Genomic DNA, 21,717 nt, shown 5'->3' with positions numbered 1-21,717 from the left:
AGGGGGGGGGGCGTGTGCCCGTGTTAGAGAGAAACCGAACCGGGCCCTGGGGTTCAACCGACATCCAGCTCCACGAATTAGAGGAGCTTAACTGAAGATCCAGAGCAGGTGTAGCCACATCTATCAGCATCAGCACAATACACCGCACTGTCACATAAGATGCCGCAGCACCTCCATTTTGTCCTCCCCTGTTGTATCTGGCCAATTACCCCACTCTTCCCAGCCGTCCCAGGCGCTGCTCCACCCCCTCTGCCGAGCCGGGGAGGGCTGCAGACTACCCACGTGCCTCCTCCCATACACGTGGAGTCGCCAGCCGCTTCTTTTCACCTGACAGTGAGGAGTTTCGCCAGGGGGACGTAGCTCGTGGGAGGATCACGCTATCCCCCCCCCCAAACAGACGCCTCGACCGACCAGAGGACCCACATCCGGCTTCCCACCCGCAGACAAGGCCAACTGCGTCTGTAGGGACGCCCGACCAAGCCGGAGGTAACACGGGGATTCGAACCGGCGATCCCCGTGTTGGCAAGCAACGGAGTAGACCGCCAGGCTACCCGGGCGCCCCCCTGAGGAGACCACTTTCCGCTGAGCTGAGAGTGGAGGCGAGCAAATCGGTGTGCGTGACTGGAATCGGGGAGTAACTTCCTAAAACGGCCAGACGGGGAACGGCGACGCTCTGGGAAGCGAGGGGGGAAATTGCGCAGCATGTTTAAAGAGCAAGTTGTAGGGGGGGGGGGGGCTTGTTATTGACACAAAGATTAAATGGATCTCGTTGTAAAAGCACTGGAGAAAGATTACTTTTGTCCCCGGGTGACTGTTGACCATTATCAGCAAAACAGTGGCTATGATGGCTGGTACTGCAACGTCAATCAAATACCCCCCGTTAAACCCCCTCTTAGGGTCAAGCGGGAAGTACCCAGGGGCAGGTCGTGACGTCACGGCACCGTGCTGCAAGCGTGTGTCCAACATACGTCTATGGATCTGCATGCATTTGTGTGTGTGTGTGTGTGTGTGTGTGTGTGTGTGTGTGTGTGTGTGTGGTGGGACTCAGGCTAATCATCGCCGCATTTTGTTATTTTGTGGCCTTCAATTTGAAACTAGGGATGCACGATATTGGATTTCTTTTCCATCTCATTTTGGCCGATTGCTGATCCCGATATATATATACACATCTTTTTTTATGTCATTGGAGAGAACATCAGTACCCCTCTTCCACCATGCAACATGGGACGGGCTCCGTTCTAGCTCGCGCACCCAATTTTGAAAAGTTTGGAGCATCCATCCATTCATCCATCCATCCATCCATCCACCCATCCATCCATCCATCCATCCATCCATCCATCCATCCATCCATCCATCCATCCATCCACCCATCCATCCATCCATCCACCCATCCATCCATCCATCCATTACCCAAGCCGCTTATCCTGCTCTCGGGCTCGCGGGGATGCTGAAGCCTATCCCAGCAGCCATTGAGAGGCCGGAGGGGAGACACCCTGGACAGGCCGCCAGTCCATCACAGGGCCCCCTCCCCCCTCCCCTCCCCCCCCCCACACACATACACGCACGCACACCTAGGGACAATGTAGTACGGCCGCATCATCTGACCTACATTCAGAGTCAGATTCAGACTGTATTCGTCCCAGAAGGGCAAGTCAGGTTCACAATCTAGCCACACCACACACGAACCCACAGACAAGCGGCAACCGTCAGGACGTCAGAGACAACAGACAGGTCAGGACACGGGCGGGAGATGCACGCTGTCACCCTCGTCTGGCCTTGCATGCAGACTCACACGAGGACCAGGCGAAGGACAAAAATTCACATAAGGTAAAAGAATAGAATGAATAAATACAACAATTAATGGATGGATGAATGAATGGGCTCTGTGATGGCCCGGCGGCCTGTCCAGGGTGTCTCCCCGCCTGCCGCCCAATGACTGCTGGGATAGGCTCCAGCATCCCGCATGGATGGAATGGAATAAACAAATGAAGCATCCCAAGATGCATTGCGGGTCACATTCCAATACAGCACGTGAAAAACTGACGAGGCAAAAAACCAACGATTGTGGTTTAAAACAGCATAACGCACTCATTCAAAAGGAGTACCCTCAGCATTTAACAGCCTGACAGCGGGAGGAGCGGAGGCCTTGGAATAGCGATTCGTTTTCCTAGGGGGCGCTTTATAGCGCCGGCCTGAGGGCACCACACTGAATTTACTGGACAGGACGTGGTCAGATTGGTCAATAATTCCTTTTGATTTCTGGGCCACACGTTTCTCCCAGAGGGAGCACGAGTCTCTCTGCCGGACTCCCATTATTTCGGAGCAGACCTTAACGATGCTGTTTAGACTAGTCCAGTCCTCCACAGACAACCCGTTAAACCAACACATAGAGGAACGAGTTATAAGACTCCCAATAAACGACCGGTAGAAAATACACGAGACGGTGTCCCGGACATTAAAGGAGTTCAGCTTCCGCAGGAAGTGGACTCTTTGCTGTCCACGCGTGACATTTAAATCCGTGTTCACATGGAACATGAGTTGGGAGTCGAACACGGTTCCCAAGGTCAAAGGTTAGGACATCCTCGCCATGTATAGCGCTAGCTTTGGGTTTATCACTGTTCTTCCCTAAAACCAATAAGTTCCTGCCACATTAAGGTGAAGGGAGCTACCACCGCACCGGTCCACAAAGGCAGGTAGGACACCTGACACCTGACTCCGAGCCGACACGTGTCTCCGGACTGTGGGAGGAAACCGGAGCACACCCACGCAGACAACAGGCAAACTCCACACAGAGGACGACCCCCCCCCCCAAAGGTTGGACTACCCCGAGGCTCGAACCCAGAAGCTTCTGGCTGTGAGGTGGCCGCGCTACCCACTGCGCCACCGTGCCGCGAAGAACAGAAGAGCTCCGTTAAAATGAAAAATAGTAGAAAAAGCTAAACAAAAACAAACCAAACAAATATCTTCCAGAGAAGTAATGGCATATCATACAGGTCAAATCATTTGTCCCGGATGCTCAGAGTTAGCTACACCTCTTAGCTGCATGTAAGGCAGTGCAGACACCAGGCACCAGGAGCAAGGCCAAACTCAGGCTCTGGAGTCCATACTATTTCGATCAGAAATAAATCGGTCCGGAACCCGGACCCCTGCTGGGACCAAAAAAAACAGGACCTGAAGCAAGCATTTGCGTCATGCTACTCACGCGACCTTGCTGGCACGCCGAGCTTATGGTCGCTGACGTAGCTAGCTGCCCACCTGCTGAAACGGTGCAGAAATGCATTTGGATTTTTCTTTTGGGGAGGGGGGGGGGGAGTCTCAACAAAGCAGGAAAGGTTCGGCCAGTTGGCGGAGGCAGACCCGCAGCCCAGTCCGAGCATCCCCTGAACAGCCAACGCACCCGCCCCGGGGTTTGACGACCGCGAGCGCGCTGACGGGAGCTGTGCCCCCGCCATCAAGCTAATGCCACAGCTCAAAATGCTCGTTTATTTCTTATTTTTTTGGAGGCACCACATCAACCAACCGCCTTCAGCTCACCTGGGAAGGAAGCGTTGTGTCGTTCACTCAATGCGAGCTGGTGCAGCAAAGGGAGACGGCTGCGTGATGGTGAGGAGGGTGACGGCGCTGTCTGCCTCAGGTCTAATTAATGAAGACGGTGTAAGGTTAGACAGCGGTTTTGTTAAGGGAGGCTTCGCGAACTGGTGGAAGGCCGCAGAAAGACTTAACGAGCATGAGATGTCTAAGCTTCACAGTGATGTCATTCAAAAAAAAAACCTCTGCTCTAAAAAAAAGAAAGAAGAAGAAGCCCCAATTAATGCCCTTTCATCCGACGCTGCCTGCCGAGCCCAGAATACAGCAAGGGCTGTCTGAAACTGATCCTCAGGTCTTCCTGGGGAACCCGGAGAGAAAGGCCACATTTGGAGTTCTGTGATGCGGACAGTAAGACTATATGCTGTTCTTTCTTTTCTTTTCTTTTTTAATGCTGCCGCCGTGCAGCATGCGTTTGTCTTTGGATGTTGGCCTTTGGCTATGTGTGTTGTGGGCTTGTTCTGGTTTTCCCCAGTCTGGTCCGTATACCTGTCGCATATTCGTTTATCGTCTCTACGTTGGCAATGAGCAAGTTACCTAGAAAGTTGCATGTTTCATATTTTCGGTTCCTCTCTGTACCTTGGGGGGTCGTCCCGGGTCGTCCTCTGTGTGGAGTTTGCATGTTCTCCCCGTGTCCGCGTGGGTTTCCTCGGGGGGGCTCCGGTTTCCTCCCACAGTCCAAAGGCATGTAGGTCAGGTGAATCGGCCGCACTAAATTGTCCCTAGGTGTGAGTGTGTGCGCGCGCGTGTGTGGTGACTGGCGGCCTGTCCAGGGTGCCCCCCCCCACCCCACCTGCCGCCCAATGACTGCTGGGATAGGCTCCAGAATCCCCGCGACCCCGTTAGGGATGAGCGGCCTGGATAATGGATGGGTTCCTCTCTGTAAAAGCCGGGGGAAGTGCGTATTCGTTTAAACATTTTACGAAAAAGATCTTCAGAGAGAGGGGCCGAAACAATTGAACGTGCAACTTCTTCATTCAAAAACAAAAACAACGTTGGGCGGAGTTTTATTTGCTCGTTGCCAACCTAGAAAATAAAAAGGGATGTCATACGGATGCGGTGGCGCTGTCTACTGTTCATATGGGGTTCAGCACCGCGGACAGCGCACGAGCACCCTGCATGGGCGCGATGCGCCGCCTATGCAGGGGGTGTTGCGCGCTGTCCGCGGTGCTGAACCCCATATCCACAGCGAGTCCATTCCACCACCAACTCGTCATATGGGGACGCTTGGTGAGGACGACGTCTTCGTCACATGGTCAACGCTCTGGGTACCCCTTTAACGTCAACTTTCAACGTGGAGGGACTGAGATCACGCATAGACACACACACACACACACACACACACACACACACACACACACACACACACACACACACACACACACACCAACCCTAACCTCATTACATCAAAATGAGTTATATCACACACAAAGAGGGGGGAAAAATCGTCCCTGGTGCCGGCACGTAATTTTAACACACCACATTACGCGCCACAACCACATAATGCGAGTGTTATGAGGTCGTGGCCATTTCACGTATTTCTGTGAGATCGTGTTGATGAATGCACACAGATAAAAGATAGATTTAGACTCTCTACCTCTATAAAGAACGAGTCGGGATAATCTCGAATTGTTTTGTGTGTGTGTGTGTGTCTAAAACTACCCTCCGCGTTGACAGGTGACGTTAAAGGGGTACCCAGAGCGCTGAACAGCGACGAAGAGGTCGTCCTCACCAAGCGTCCACGTGTGACGAGTTGGGCGTGAGAAGGCGTAGGAGCGCAGGGAAGGCCTTCTCTAGCCTAGCCTGCTTTACCCGCCGCCCCTGGCCCCGGTGTCCGGGTTTTCGGCTCTCCATCCGGCGTCCGGCGCGCGAATTTACGAATCCTACTATGGCCACGCCAAGACCCGATGCCTCTGATTGGCTAGTACTCGTTGCCTCCGTTGGTTAAGGTATAGGGTTAGGGATAGGGTTAGCCAATCACAGACGGAGTTGGGCGGGTCTTGGCGTGGCCATAGTTGGATTCGTAAATTCGCGTCCGGCGCAACGCCTGGGCGCGCGCCTATCTGCGTTCCTCTTGACGGTACTGGATGCAAATCGTGCACGCTCGTCGATTCACTCTCGGAGCGCAAGAGCGCACTATGCCACACTGCGTCTTATTGGCTCCTGTGCAAGACGTCTGCGCCATGATTGGCTAATGGTGCGTGCGGGCACTCTGATAGTGCGTAATTACGATGGCAGTTGTGTTTAATGTCAGTATTATTACTTTGGAAGGCACTGGCTGATGTACCTGTCAAATGAATAACCTTGTATTTCACTGGTTTAATGCGCTCGCCAATCACCAAACATGAAGTGTAATAACAGCGTCGTTAACGCTGGCATCAGGTGATCGTTGAAGAATTTATCTCGTCCGGTTTGCCTAAAGTCATCCAAAATGCCGAAACGAACCCCTGTACGCAACCCCGAGCGGTGTAAACGACATACACTCATTACGACGAGTGCCAAGGATGAGTTTCATGCATTTTGCAAGTTTTGCCGAGCCGACGTTGACGTGAGCAGCAAAGGAAATGGGGCTATTGAACGGCATGCTACTGCAGACAAGCATAAGATCAGCGTCCATTGTGCAGGGAAATCCTCCCTTGCTTCTTCTTCTTCTTTCCTTTTTTTAAATGAGGAAGGCTTCACGAATTAGCGTGTCATCCTTGCGCAGGGGCCATGCTCTACCTTCATTTGTTTCCCCTTTCCCAAATGTGTCTGGCCAATTACCCCGCTCTTTTTGAGCCGCCCCGGTCGCTGCTCCACCCCCTCTCTGCCGATCCGGGGGGCGCCCCGACCGACCAGAGGAGGCGCTAGTGCAGCGACCAGGACACACACCCACATCCGACTTCCCGACCCGCAGACACGGCCAACTGTGTCTGTAGGGACGCCCCACCAAGCCGGAGGTAACACGGGGATTCGAACCGGCGATCCCCGTGTTTGGAGGCAACGGAATAGACCGCTACCCTACCCGGACACCCCCTTGCTTCATTTTTGACTCGTTCCTCAACTCCAGCTGATGACGAAACATCCGCTGCCGAGCTGGGCAGAGTATATCACGCGGTTGTTAGCTGTGCGTAATTGTTTGCGGTCAGTGCACAGGATTGTTGTTATGATCGTCATAACGTTTACCTCCTTGGTCGTTAAAACAAGTGTGATAGCTGGTCAAATATTGTTAGCCTTCCCCATCCTCTGCCCCACCCGCCGCCTCTGTGCGCCGGTGTATTTTATCAATGTTGCTGGTTAAGCGTCCATATGCGCACTCACGACGCAATTCCTGACAGGCTCAATTCTGCCCAGTTAAGTCCCCCCCCTCCTCCTCCTTTTTTTCAGGACTCCTTGTTCAGAATACGTTCCCCTATGCTAAGCAGGGCCATCGCAGGGGGGTGAGGGGGGGGGCGGGCGGTGCGAGGCCCTGTTCACTGACACGCATGCGCATGAATCCCGGTCACACATGCAGCTATTGTAGTTCTACTGCATGCGCAAGCTCGGTGCAATACATGTTTAACAAGTAGAATAAAACAGCACCGTCATGCACATACTCTCAGGTATGAATTTGTGCTAATGTAGTGTTTGATAGGAACAAGAATCAACTGTAAAACTATTGGCTTTATATCAAGTCAGCTCAGCGGTCACTTCATTTTGGCACGTTGGGGTATGACAGTATGCTACAATTCAATATTCAGCTCTACATATAGTCTCGGTTTCATTCAGGTTTTAGATCATTTTGCAGGCCAGTCATTAGCCTACGGTAGGCTAATGACTGGCCTGACACGTGGCCTACGGTCACAGTCACACGCACGCGCTAGCTTTGGACACCTGCTCAGCCGCCACGCCTCCGGAAGTGCTGACAAACTTATCCCGCGATCCTCACACTGACTTATGAAATTCTTCCTTCTTTTAACCCCCCCCCCTTTTTTTTCTCAGCACCCGACTCGTGTTTGGGAAATTGGTCGTGCTCTCGTGCAGTCAAGATCCTTTCCCCTTCTCCTTCTGCCTCGCAGTGAGCAGGAGCACGCACTACGTAACGACCTGAATTTGTTAGATTTTTGTCATGTGATCTTGATTTTGAGGTGAGCTGAGGTGAGGTGAGGTGAAGTGAGGTGAGACCTTAAGATGAGGATAGATGAGATGAGGTGAGATGAGGTGAGATGAGATGAGGTGAGACCTTGAGATAAGATGAGGTGAGGTGAGGTGAGACCTTGAGATAAGATGAGGTGAGGTGAGGTGAGATGAGATGAGGTGAGGTGAAGTGAGGTGAGACCTTGAGATGAGATGAGCTGAGATGAGATGAGATGAGAGGAGGTGAAGTGAGGCGAGACCTTGAGGTGAGGTGATGTGAGATGAGATGAGGTGAAGTGAGGTGAGGTGAGACCTTGAGATGAGATGAGGTGAGGTGAGGTGAAGTGAGGTGAGACCTTGAGATAAGATGAGGTGAGGTGAGATGAGATGAGGTGAGGTGAAGTGAGGTGAGACCTTGAGATGAGATGAGCTGAGATGAGATGAGAGGAGGTGAAGTGAGGCGAGACCTTGAGGTGAGGTGATGTGAGATGAGGTGAGGTGAAGTGAGACCTTGAGCTGAGATGAGGTGAGGTGAGGTGAAGTGAGGTGAGACCTTGAGATAAGATGAGGTGAGGTGAGGTGAGGTGAGATGAGATGAGATGAGGTGAGGTGAGGTGAAGTGAGGTGAGACCTTGAGATGAGATGAGGTGAGGTGAGGTGAAGTGAGGTGAGACCTTGAGATAAGATGAGGTGAGGTGAGGTGAGATGAGATGAGGTGAAGTGAGATGAGGTGAGACCTTGAGATGAGATGAGATGAGATGAGGTGAAGTAAGGTGAGACCTTGAGGTGAGGTGATGTGAGGTGAGATGAGATGAGGTGAGGTGAAGTGAGGTGAGGTGAGGTGGGATGAGATGAGACCTTGATTTTGCATAATGGAACTGACACACAGGAATTTCATTCTAGAAGCATGTTGGGTCAAGAGCAGCCATAAAAAAATTACATAGTAAAAAACTTAAAATAATTGCAGGATTACAGACCAGGCGCGAGGCCCTGCGCGGTCTCACGCGTCACACAGCCCAGGCGATGGTTCTGATGCCAAGACTGTCATAAGATTTTGAGTCACATGTTACTGTGTATATGGCACAACGTTGGGTGGGTTTTTTTTTCTTAAATCTTAGGACAGCGTTCACCATTTCACAGCTGACAACCCTCCTATATGAAGCAGCTCAATGGTCTGTAAAAAAACAAAACCTCATTAGAGCATCCGGGTGGCGTGACGGTCTATTCCGTTGCCTACCAACACGGGGATCGGCGGTTCGAATCCCCGTGTTGCCTCCGGCTTGGTCGGGCGTCCCTACAGACACAACTGGCCGTGTCTGCGGGTGGGAAGCCGGGTGTGTGTATGTGTCCTGGCTGCTGCACTAGCGCCTCCTCTGGTCTGTCAGGGCGCCTGTTCGGGAGGTGGGGGGTGGGGGAGTGTGATCTTCCCACGCGCTACGTCCCCCTAGTGAAAGTCCTCACTGCCAGTTGAAAAGAAGCGGCTGACAACTCCACGTGTATTGGAGGAGGCCCGTGGTAGTCTGCAGCCCTCCCCGGATCGGCAGGGGGGGTGGAGCGGCGGACGAGTGGGGTAATTAGCCAAGTACAATCCCGAGAAAAAGGGGGTGGTGGGGGGGGGGGGAGAACAAACAAAAACCCTCATTGTTTGCCCATTACCCTCCATGACAGAGGCGTTTGACATAAGCAGGGCTCCTCTCCCGAGCAAACACCTTGGCATGCTGACACAGACGGGCCGCGGAAGGCGACAGTGAGACGTGTTATGAGCCGCCACTCGGCGGATTTGGTTCACCTTACCTCCGGCGTACACGACACCCAGGGACCTCCATGTCAGACAGCGAGAGCCTTGCAGTTGTCATTCTTAACCTCACCGCGTTATTAAGTGCAAAGCATACAAATCCGACTATTCTCTCCGAGGTCAGCGGATGTGTGCATGCACACGCCAGGCTTGTATGTGGACCCTCCACGTGGCCGGCTTCCCCCCTCGGTGCTCCCACCTCTCTTTTGGCAAGTAAAGCCTCCAGTAACCATGATTCCTTTTCTGCAGCACCGTCAGCCCTCCCCCCCCCCTTTCCTTCAGTTTAGCATAGCTGTATTAAATGTCTCTCCTACCTACCTACCTACCTACCGGATAGTGAGGCGGTCATAAATTGTGGATGGAAAGGGTAATCCGGTCACACACGCTGCACAATAATCATAATAATGCATTTTATTTACGGGCGCCTTTCAGAGCCCCCCCCCCCCCCAAGGACACCTTACAAAACACGGTTAACAACGAGCGGCGATATAGCAGACATCACAAAATCAAACAAAGCAGGGGTACACAATCGTAAGTTAATACCACAGAAGGTATAAACCCATCAGCTGTGCAAACCCCGACGTGGGTGTAACCGTTCAAGTCCGGATCAGACCGAATAGGCCCGTCTGCTCTGAGACGAGATTGGAAGACCGAAAGAGAGGCAGCGCGGCGACGCAAGGCTGCAGCCCTCATGGCGGTCCAGTGGGCAGATGGTGCAGTGAGTTGAGGATGTGAGAGTACGGGGGGGGGGGGGAGGATATGGAGGAGTAGGGGAAGATATGAAGGAGCTAGGTTATTCAGGGCCTCGAAGGTGAGAGGCAGAATCTGGAAGTCGATGCGGTGTTTAACAGGGAGCTGACGGAGGTGCTGAAGAACAGGAGTGATATGATGTATGGAAGGAGTTCTGGTGATGACACGGGCAGATGGATTCTGGACCAACTGAAAGTTTATGAAGACACTTGAGGGGGAAGGCCATCCATCCGTTATCCAAAACCGCTCATCCTGCTGACAGGGTCGCGGGGACGGGATGCTGGAGCCTATCCCTGCAGTCATTGGGCGGCAGGCAAGGAGACACCCGGCCGGGAGAGGCCGCCAGGCCATCACAGGGCTCACACACACACACACACACACACACACACACACACACACACACACACACACACACACACACACACACACACACACAACAAACACATTCACACCTTGGGACAATTCAGTATGGCCGATTCACCTGACCCACATGTCTTTGGACTGTGGGAGGAAACCGGAGCCCCCGGAGGAAACCCACGCAGACACGGGGAGAACATGCAAACTCCACACAGAGGACGACCTCAAGGTTGGACTACCTTGGGGCTCGAACCCAGGACCGACCACAGAGGGTAGAATTGCTGTAGCCAATACAGGATGTGATGTGTAATGAGAATGGCGCTGCTGTTAGGTGTATGCGATGGGCGAAGACGATAAATACTGCCTAGGTGGAAGTGTGCAGACCGAGTAACATCGCTGATGTGTGCTTCAAAAGATAATGTGCTGTCCAAGACCGCTTTCATGCAGCACCACCACTGATCCACTGATCACCGCTTGGATAAATTACAGTAAAAGATAATGTGGTCATCTATAGTGTGATGAGACACCTGGGAAGAAAGTCTTCACCAACTCGTAATGGCACTCACCAACCTGTAGTGTCATTAAGAAATAGACATTTTAACGCGGGGCGGCAGTGGTTAGCGAGGTCGCCTCCCAGCAAGAAGGTCCTGGGTTCCAACCCCGGGGTTGTCCAACCTTGGGGGGGGGGGGGTCATCCCATCTCAGGTCGTCCTCTGTGTGGAGTTTGCATGTTCTCCCCGTGTCTGCGGTGGGTTTCCTCCGGGTGCTCTGGTTTCCCCCCCCAGTCCAAAGGCATGTAGGTCAAGTGAATCGGCCGTACTAAACTGTCCCTAGGTGTGACTGTGTGGGCCCTGTGATGGAGTGGCGGCCTGTCCTAACCCTAACCCTAACCCAACCCAACCCTAACCCTAACCCTAAGCCTAACCCAACCCTAACCCTAACCCAACCCTAACCTGCCTTCACCTCTTAATCGTCGCCCCCTGCTGGCACTGCACCTTCATACACGCGTGTACGTTTCACGCCTGAGCCGAGGCAAACCGTGACACTGACACGCTGGACCGGCGGGTGTATTCCCCGCTCTGGCGTGACACCGGCTTGTCCTGGGTTACGCAACGGAAAAAAAAACAAAACATTGTAACATACGTCAAGAAAAGGGTTCAACTTCTGTTCTTTATGTTTTCGCCAACAAAACAACTGGGGTCACTTGACAAGTCTTCTTTTTTGAAGGCGTTTTCAACTACAAAAAACGCACCTCTGATGTGAACGGATCGGGGCAAACTAGCCATCCCCCCCCCCCCTCCCCCAGTGCCGGTTAGCTGCAGAGCGGGGATGACGGAGGGTCGCTCCTCACTTTGATGAGGACTCTCCCTGGCACGACGCCTTTGATCCCTTCCCCGGCTTTGTGAATAAAGAATGTGCTCTGATTGACACTGCACACATTACGGCCATTTGAGAGTTGGCAGGGGAGAAAAAGACACGTCTTCCACGCTGAGCCCCCACCCCCCCACCACCCCCCCACCCCCGCTGAGGGCCACGTTGGAGGAAAACGCTTTTGAGCGGCTTTCCACATCCGACCCTATGCGTCGCCCCGCGTGAGCCGGAGACCCCTCCGCGGAGCTGCCATCCGTCCTCTTTGTGACGTTTACAATGCACTCGATTCCAGCTCGTGTTTGATCAACTCCCACGGCTACTGAGGAGGCGAGAGGAGCCCGGATGCGGATCCGGTTCGTCATAGACGCGCGCCGAAATGGAAGCTCGGCACGTATCGCAACGCGCCGCGTGACAGGGGTGCAGTAGAGCGGGGATCAGCTTTAATCAGCTATAATGGCTGATAAAACCAGCTTAGCCGAAACACCGTCCCCCCTCCTCGTACTCAGATCCTGTTCAGTATTCAAACCCGGTGCAACCTCGTAGGCAATTATGGGCAAATTATGCAGGGGTAACGCCACACCACAACGGTATGAGAGGGGAGAATGTGGTGTGCCGGTGCAGCAACGAGGGGCTTGCTTGCATTGTGTTTTTTGGTGTTAATGAGGCGTCCTCATTCACATTAAAACCGAACTGGCAGACGGAACCGAAATGGACAAACACCGCAGCTCCCCGGCCGACAAACAGAAATCAAGGAAACGGCTAATGAAAACAAAACGTTAAGAGGGAAAGTGAATTGTAGCAAAGTGTAAATTGTTGCAAAGCGCCTACCTCGGCTAATGAATCAATTCCCTTTGTGAATTGCCATGTGGGCCCAGATTAAGTTTCATGAGGGTTTCTGGGACGTGGAGGTTTTCTTGCACGAACACACAAACGCTGGAATACTGAAAATAATCTCCTGAGAGATGTGCCGTATGTGTCAGCGCCATTAGAATAATCGAGCAGTCATGAATATAGACGGGCATGATTGAGGCCTCGGAGAGGCAACACGAGGCATCGAATAACACACGTTCATGGATTCAGCATCTGCAAGGCCTCGCATCGGCACGGGGCGTAGGCAGCCGGCTTGTGGTTCCCCGGAGACCTCTAAGTGACCTTTCCAACACGCCGAAGAGCATGGGAATGAGTGGAGGAGGGTAGCGTTTCCCATCCCCCCCTCCTCAAGGCCGCCTTGCACTGTACACTCTCACTGAACCTCTGCCGACGTAGGCCACTTGTAATTACTAAACTAATCATCTTATAGTACTTAATTATTCTAGATGTGTCAAATCTGACATAATCAAGTGCTGGTTGGGTTGATTAAGTGCGGTGAAGGCCGGGGCGTCTGGGTAGCGTGGCGGTCTATTGCGTTGCCTACAAATACGGGGATTGCCTGTTCGAATCCCCGTGTTACCGCCGGATTGGTCGGGTGTCCCTAGAGACAAAAGTGGCCGTGTCTGCGGGTGGGATGTCGGTATGTGTCCTGGTCGCTGCACTAGCACCTCTTCTGGTCGGTTGGGGTGGAGGGGGAACTGGGGGGGGGGGCAGCGTGATCCTCCCACATGCTACGTCCCCCTGGCGAAACTCCTCACTGTCAGGTGAAAAGAAGCGGCCGGCGACACCACGTGTATCGAAGGAGCCATGTGGTAAAGGGCTGCAGCAGCCCTCGCTGGATCGGCAGAGGAGGTCGAGCAACGACCGAGAAGGCTCGGAAAGGTGGGGTGGGAAAAAAGGGGGGGGGGGAATAATAATAATAGCGAGGCCAAGATAGCGATAGAGCAGCCTACTTAACTAAATCTGGTGTTGGAGCCCCATAACAGATGAAAACCTCATCGTGACAGCACACCTGCGCATCAACATTATTCATTTCTGAGCATTTTATGATTGATACTAGGCCTTGTAAACACAACACACGAGTGTGTAGGTTGATTATTAGTCACATAAATAATAGATACGTTCTACTTACATCATAGGCGCACTCTCCGGGCTTTTCGCTGTGTGAAGTTATCTATTCTACTGCACAGTACACGGTAGTACGCATGACCATAATTACATGCAGGGCACATTTTCCCCACATACCGCATACTGGAGACACCGTGCCGGAGATCTTTGATACGATGGAGGGGAGAAGAAGACGGGTCAGTGTGTGCGGGCCCCAGTGCAGCTGCTTTAGCTGCATATATGCTGGTTTCACCTCTGCACTTCTCAGCTGCGTGCTCGCGAGTTTATAATTGGGCTTGCGGTGGTCCTACCAAGCCGGTCAGGATCAGCGGTGATGAATATGATCATTACTTTGCAGGATTCAATCTGAACATTCAGAGTTATTGCCTCCATTTAGGTCAAAATGTTCCCCAAGACAGAGGACCAGCCGTCCATCCGTCCTCCTCTGGTCGGTCGGGGCGCCTGTTCGGGGTGGAGGTTTGGGACTGGGGGGAATAGCGTGATCCTCCCACGTGCTACATCCCCCTGGCGAAACTCCCCACTGTCAAGTGAAAAGAAGCGGCTGGTGACTCCACGTGTTTCGGAGGAGGCACGTGGTAGTCTGCAGCCCTCCCCGGATCGGCAGAGGGGGTGGAGCAGCGACTTGGACGGCTCAGAAGAGCAGGCTAACTGGCCGGATACCCCCCCCCAAAAACAACAAAACAGTAGAATGAGGGTCTACGTATGCAGGGTTACCTAGAAACTCTGCAGCGCAGTGGGGCCTTGAGGACTGGTCCGGGGACGCTGTAGTGTACACAGTATGGACGCTGTCTTATGAGCGTCCGTAATCATTAGACTTCGTGTATGTCAACATGCACCGAGCTACTATGTCGTGTGCACTGTGTGAACCTCGATGCAATGTGCCACCTCTCCTCAAACTGGCGGAGTGGCTGCTCGTGACACAAAGGACAGCGGGGAAACACCTGCCGACATGACAGAAGATGGCCGGGAGCCAGGAAGACATATGGGTCTCATTCTGGCCCTAATGAAGACAACCAGAGATAAACACCGGACAAAGCGGAGCACTCCGGAGACCGGGGGCTGTCTCGCCGCTGCGGCGTTGACATTGGAGCAAATGTATGATCATCCCTGGAGTGCTGAAGCGGGGAAGAGGAGAGCATGGAGCTGGGGGGAGAGGGGGGGGGGAGTCAGGGATGTAAAGTGATACTGGTGAATTGCCTAACAATGTGTCACAAGAGTACAAACGTGTCAGTCGCCTTTGAAGCGAACGAGTAGGGGAGCCTATCAGCCACGGTTTCCGGATGAGACAAAGGCTGGCTGCTGTAAACAAGCGCTATCTCGCGCCTCTCCCCAACATGCCGCTCTTCTTCTTACGAAATTAAGAGCTCCGCAGGAGCTCCAACGGCTCCGCTATCCTCCGCCCGTGTCAGAAAAGATTTAAGCATGTGTCTTGCAGCAACGCAGGTAATTAAATAAAGCAAAGAACGAAAATGAAAGTTGGGGTTTTTTTTGGGGGGGGGGGTATCTACCGAGGCAACACACCTGGCTTACTCCCCCCCCCCCTGCCGCCTGTTTAAAGCACCCTGTAAGCTTTCATGTTGTTTTTCCGTTTTCCTTTATTTTGTTTCTTCCCCCACTTGAATTTGGATTTTCTCGTTTCTTCTTGGTAAAAGATAGAAGCGGCGCTCTCTAGTTTCCTCCCAGCTCCCTCACCGGCCCACACCTGACTCGTGCAGCATCAGCAGCCGCGTGCTGAGGTCCGAACACGTGTGCTCCATGTGATCTCTGGGGGGGGGGGGGGGGGGCTCCAGAGCTGCCAGTGGACAAGGAAGGCTGTGCTATTAAAAGAAGTAAAACCAGGCGTCCGAGTAGTGTGGCGGTCTACCAACATGGGGATCGCCGGTTCGAATCCCCGTGTTACCGCCGGCTTGGTCGGGCGTCCCTCATAGACAAAATTGGCCGTATCTGTGGGTGGGAAGCCGGATGGTGGGTATGTGTTCCTGGTCGCTGCACTAGCGCCTCCTCTGGTCGGTCGGGGCACCTGTTCGGGGGGGGAGTGGGGGGGTAGTGTGATCCTCTCACGCACTACGTCCCCCTGGCGAAACTCCTCACTGTCAGGTGAAAAGAAGAGGCTGGCTACTCCACATGTGGTAGTCTGCAGCCCTCCCCGGATTGGGAAGAGGGGGTGGCGTAGCGACCGGGACGGCTCGGAAGAGGGCCAGGCACAATTGGCGACAAAAGGGGGGAAATCCCAAAAAATATAAATAATAAAAAAAAGAATACCCTGAACAAGAGACAACATAAGATGTAATATGAGCGCCACGTTTCAGAAAGCGGGCCAGTAATCCTGCATCCAGCTCGCTGCTCAGCAGACCACCCACATGTCTTCTGAGTTAAGGGTTTTCTATGGGACGAGGTGTCCTCGGGTTAAAAAGAGATCTTACTTCTTGCTCTTTAAGTGGCGCTTAGTCGATTCGTGTCCCGATCAAGTCAGTGCAATTACTTTTAAACGATATTCAAACAGAAAGAAATGAAATAAAGGAAATGGGGGGGGGGTTATCCTTCTAATAAAAGTTATCTTTTGATCTCCAATCTATTGTGAATTTCAGGTTCGACCATTAATTAAGTGACCTTTTTGGAGCCTGCGCAGTTGGAGGTTGGAGGTGGTTGCCCAAACATGCCATTACTGGTGCCTCTGTGATTGACATTTGAATCCACCAATGACGAGTCTTCAGTTGACTGTGCAACGCATTCCCGCCTAACCACATGCGACATGAAACCTCTTCCCATAGCATCTAGTCTCGCTACCGTAGCGATCACAGTTAAAGTGGGGAATATAAAGGAAACAGACCCTTACACAATGCTCAAGGAGTATGCACCTGTTTTCTAAAGTTATGAAAACCAAGACAGAGAGGCAGAAACCATGTCTCCACAGCTGTCACGTCGCTTATCGAGCGGCACATCCCCCCCCCCCCTTTGTTCTAATTCTGCGATGCCAACCAGTTAATCTGCGGCGCTGAACTGTATGGTGTAAATGTTTAATACAAGTGCTGTGCACACCTGAGCGGTGCACCCCCCGTCACCCTACAGACCGGCTACGCCAGTGGTTCTCAACCTTTTTGGGGTCCTGGACCCCCTGCGTATTTTTGATCTACCCTGAGGACCCCTCCACCTGATCTTGGGGGAGGGGGGTTGCAATTTGATAGAAACAGTAGAAACTGCATTTTAAATTGCATTATAGCATTTATTCACTCTTTGGGGCAAAAATAAGAGCTTTCAATTGTAACTTAGATATAGTTAACAAAACAGAATTCTTACGCAGTAACTTTCAGATATATGTAACAAAACAGAATATGTATTCAGTAACTTTCAGATATATGTAACAACACAGAATTCTTACGCAGTAACTTTCAGATATATGTAACAACAGAATTTTCATGCAGTAACTTTTAACAATGCAAACGGGAGCGAGATCTCTTATTAAAATACAATAAATTACGCTTGTGAAACAGATGTAATTAGAGAAAAAAGTCCTGTTACCCTTTATAGTTTAGGTAGATAAAGGTCTCAGTCACATTTGAGTAAAATAATCCTATTTCTATAAATGTCATAGGATCTTTTTTTTTAAAGATATTTTATTTTCACGGACCCCTTGCAATGACACCACGGACCACTAGGGGTCCGCGGACCCCCGGTTGAGAAACACTGGGCTACGCGATGTGACGAGAGAGGATTAAGAAATACCCATCGCTGCCCAAGATCACGGGCCTCCACTCCATCACGCAGGGTGCCCATCACGAGCCACGCCGTCCCCGTTGACGTCCCAGGATCCATGTTTCAAAGACGAGTTTAGCAGTCCCGAGAGCTCCGAGCCGTCCACATTAGCGCGCTCCTCTATTAGCACGGCGGCGGCAGTCAAATCCCGTTCATTACGGAAACAATCTGTTGCTCTTTCTGCGGATAATTAGCAGTATTTAAATGTGAAGCGACGTATATGTGGGAGCGCTCGTCCTTATAGCGTGTTAATGATCCGCAGCGTCAGCTAATCAGTCAATTAATCAGCATCTTATGAATTTAATCTCTTACTCAAGCGCTGTTCTACATAATGGGTTTTAAACATTCAAATCCTTGCCAGACAGAGATGAGACTGATGGCACGCTCGTCCCGGAGTGGCTTTTCCAAAGACGGGGCTACGAGGCAGGGCGACACGGGGCTGGAATTTCACTCCTGTCCCACCCCACTCCCACAGAAATGTTCCTGTCTCGTCCCAATCCCACGAGAGTAGATAAATAAATAGATAAATCCTGCCCTGTCCCCGTCAAGTGAAGAGTAGTGAAACCGACTCCCATCCCGCGAGGAATCCCATGGGAATCCCATGAGAATCCCATGGGAATCCCATGACCCACAGGATTCCCAAAAAAAAAATGTCAGCCACTATTGGCCATCACTGGCACCCTACGTTTCACCCAACAACAAAAAAAAAGTGATATTCGGCTGCATTTAGCCAACACCTGCTTTACAAGTGTGTCTCTGAAGACCACTCATCCCCGAATCGGTGGTGTATAACTTACAAGCAGCGAACAGAGTTTTAACGCCATCACTCTCGAGTCTTAGGGACTTGTTTAAAACTTCAGGCTTGCCCGAAAGCTCCGTCAGTGTAACACACGGATCATTGTCCTCTACTCTGCGTTGCAACACTGTCTTCCCCAATCTGACTCCGTCTCCATCGTTGGCATTTGAATGGTGGCTGCACCACGCACCATCTGTCCACACACGTCACGCACTGGTCAGGTGGCTGGCTGCAACCAACCAGCCACCGCAGCAGACAGAGGAGAGTAAAAAGAGACAACAGAAAATCTATCATTATCTTCAAAATAAAGAAAGAGCTTATTCGAATTAGCACTAAAATAAAAAATTACAACTGTATGTTTATATATAAAAATTGGTAACACTTTAGTATGGGGAACATAAAAAAACTTTATTACTAGTGAATTAGTAATGATGAAGATGTCACTTTAGTATGGGGAACATATTCTAAGTCACAAAAACTTAATTTACAGTAATTTAACACTATGAACACTTGTAGTGTTGTGTTTTGTTATGTAGGAACAGACCATATTCATTAAGTGTTAGTAAGGGAGAATAACTCTTCTTGTGGTACTACCACCTTATAAAGTCCATACTAAGCAAAGCATATTGAGATGGTACTACTAATAAGCAATAATTCTGAGGTTATAGAGGGAAAACTCATAGTTAATGGCTTACTGGTTGTATAATAAGGCCATGCAGAATAAGGCATTAATGAGTACGTAATAATGACCAATTAAGAGCCAATATGTTGCTAATTTGCATGCTAATAAGCACCTAATTAATGGTGACTACGTTCCCCATACTAAAGTGTTACCTAAAAATTCACCTATTGTTATTACGATTCCTTGTCCCGCCCACTCCCGTTGACTTATTTCCTGTCCCGTCCAAATCACGTGATGAGTAGAGAAACTGACTCCCATCCCGCGGGAATCCCGCAAGAGTCCTGAAAAAATGCCAGCCTCTAGAATGAAGCCTTTAGCTAAACCCGCAGAGTGAACGTTTTGTCTCCCCCTTCTGGCAGTGAGAGTGATTACTCCTCTTCTTTCCGTGCTCTCCAACGAGGAAAAACTACACCAATGGTTATCCGTGTTCGTCCTCACCGTCAATCGCTGTCTGTTTTCACTTTAATCCTTCCTCTGAACGCCGAGTTTCCTTTTTCTCTGGCGTATCAGAAACTTTTCTTCGACGCTTCTCAGGTTTTTCCGCCATATAGCTTCCAATCCTGGAAGCTTTCTGGCAGAAAGCCCTGAAGGCCAGTCAATTAGAGGGATGCGAGCGCTTTTGTAACACGGAAGTTCAACTCTGTCAAGACATCATTGCTGGTTGACGTAAAAGGAATCACAACGCATCACCTCCGGTGCGCCAGCGGAGGGGGGGGTGCAGCGCGGGAATGTCGCCCCAGACACTAGTGATGGGAGGTTTGACTCTTTTTACTTACTCGAGTTTGTATGAGTTACTCACTAAAGAGAGTCTGGTTTTCGAGTCACTCGAGTCACCAAGTCAGTCAGTCCCCCCAGACAGAGCCTGGAGAATCACCCACCGGCTCCAGCGCCTATAGAGCATGCGCACCAGAGTCTCCCACCGGCGCCAGCCGAGCCGGCTAACTTCCGGTTAAGCCCTCCTCCGCTAAATTGAATGGGATAAAATAATTTAATTGTTAGGGCTCTTCTAGGCTTTCCAAATGTTATCGGACCAAATGGACCAAATTCTGATAAAGAAGCGGGTCATTTCGCGGGGGATTGTGACGCTCAAAAAAAAAATGTTATCCACCGTTTTACAACCGCTCCGTTTCTCACGATTGTGTGCCTGAAAAATGCTCAACTGCAAGGAGTGCAGCCCACGCAAGAGTTGTAGCTCATCTTCCAAGCAAAGGCAGTCGCTGCAAGCCTTTAATTATCTTTGGGAGACGAACGTGAAGTATACTGTGCAGCATTAAACACCTCAAATCAGTGGTTCTCAACCTTTTTGGGGTCCTGGACCCCCTGCGTATTTTTGATCTACCTTGAGGACCCCTCCACCTGATCTTGGGGGAGGGGGTTGCAATTTGATAGAAACAGTAGAAACTGCATTTTAAATTGCATTATAGCATTTATTCACTCTTTGGGGTAAAAATAAGAGCGTTCAGTTGTAACTTAGATATAGTTAACAAAACAGAATTCTTATGCAGTAACTTTCAGATATATGTAACAAAACAGAATATGTATTCAGTAACTTTCAGATATATGTAACAACAGAATTTTTATGGAGTAACTTTTAACAATGCAAACGGAGCGAGATCTCTTATTAAAATACAATAAATTACACTTGTGAAACAGATGTAATTAGAGAAACAAGTCCTGTTACCCTTTATAGTTTAGGTAGATAAAGGTCTCAGTCACATTTGAGTAAAATAATCCTATTTCTATAAATGTCATAGGATCTTTTTTTTAAAAAGATATTTCATTTTCACGGACCCCTTGCAATTACACCACGGACCACTAGGGGTCCGCGGACCCCCGGTTGAGAAACACTGCCTTGAACCAACGCTGAGGTAAAGAAAATAGCTCTTATACAAAATGTTGGCAAACATAAAATAACTGAAATAATTGTTAAAATTACTGAACAGCAGTCAGTCCTATCGCAGGACGGCATCCACAGCAAGTCTGCTACTCAGAAATTACACCGTTGAATTTCATCACTGAACAGTCAGAATCGAGTAGTGGTGAACTGCTAAAAGGGGCAAATTAAGATTCATGGACGGTTACTGGCGGTGGCATGGACCTTGTGGGCGAGTGAGTGATTCATGCAGCCCGAGCCAGGCCTTCAGCTCCGGGCTGGGAGAGCGAGTGCTTAGCTGAAACAAGCGCCGAAGTGGCTGCTTTTCTCGCAGGGCTCGGTTAATACAGTAATCAACTTGACACATTTCCACAAGTACAGTTAATATACGGGTTGCGCAATAGAGGCGACCAGGGGCGTAACGACTCAGCACCGGGCCCTAATGCCAAGATGGTCAAAGCGGGCTCTACAGTGATGGAGACGACTCGCCTCGTCTTCGTAGTTGGCACTAGCTAGCGGGACCGGGAGGGGGGAGTCAGCGAACGATTTAATGGAGACGAGGAGTTGTCACTCCCGAGTCAGTACAAAGTCATTCGTTTCGAACGATTCGTTCATGACTCGCACATCACTACCAGACACCAGAGTTAAAATACAGAGAGATT

General features: G+C 50.9%; 1 non-coding gene across 1 annotated transcript; it reads right to left on the bottom strand.

The window, feature by feature from the left end:
- Window positions 1-6,247: 6,247 nt before the first annotated feature.
- LOC130125833 (U6 spliceosomal RNA) lies at window positions 6,248-6,348 on the bottom strand. The gene has a single exon (XR_008811669.1). It is a non-coding gene; the product is annotated as a U6 spliceosomal RNA (small nuclear RNA).
- Window positions 6,349-21,717: the final 15,369 nt, after the last annotated feature.

This window comes from Lampris incognitus, chromosome 15 (genome assembly GCF_029633865.1).
Source record: "Lampris incognitus isolate fLamInc1 chromosome 15, fLamInc1.hap2, whole genome shotgun sequence".
NCBI lineage: Eukaryota > Metazoa > Chordata > Actinopteri > Lampriformes > Lampridae > Lampris > Lampris incognitus.
Note: the sequence above shows the minus strand (reverse complement) of the source record. Positions and strands in the feature narration are given on the sequence as shown.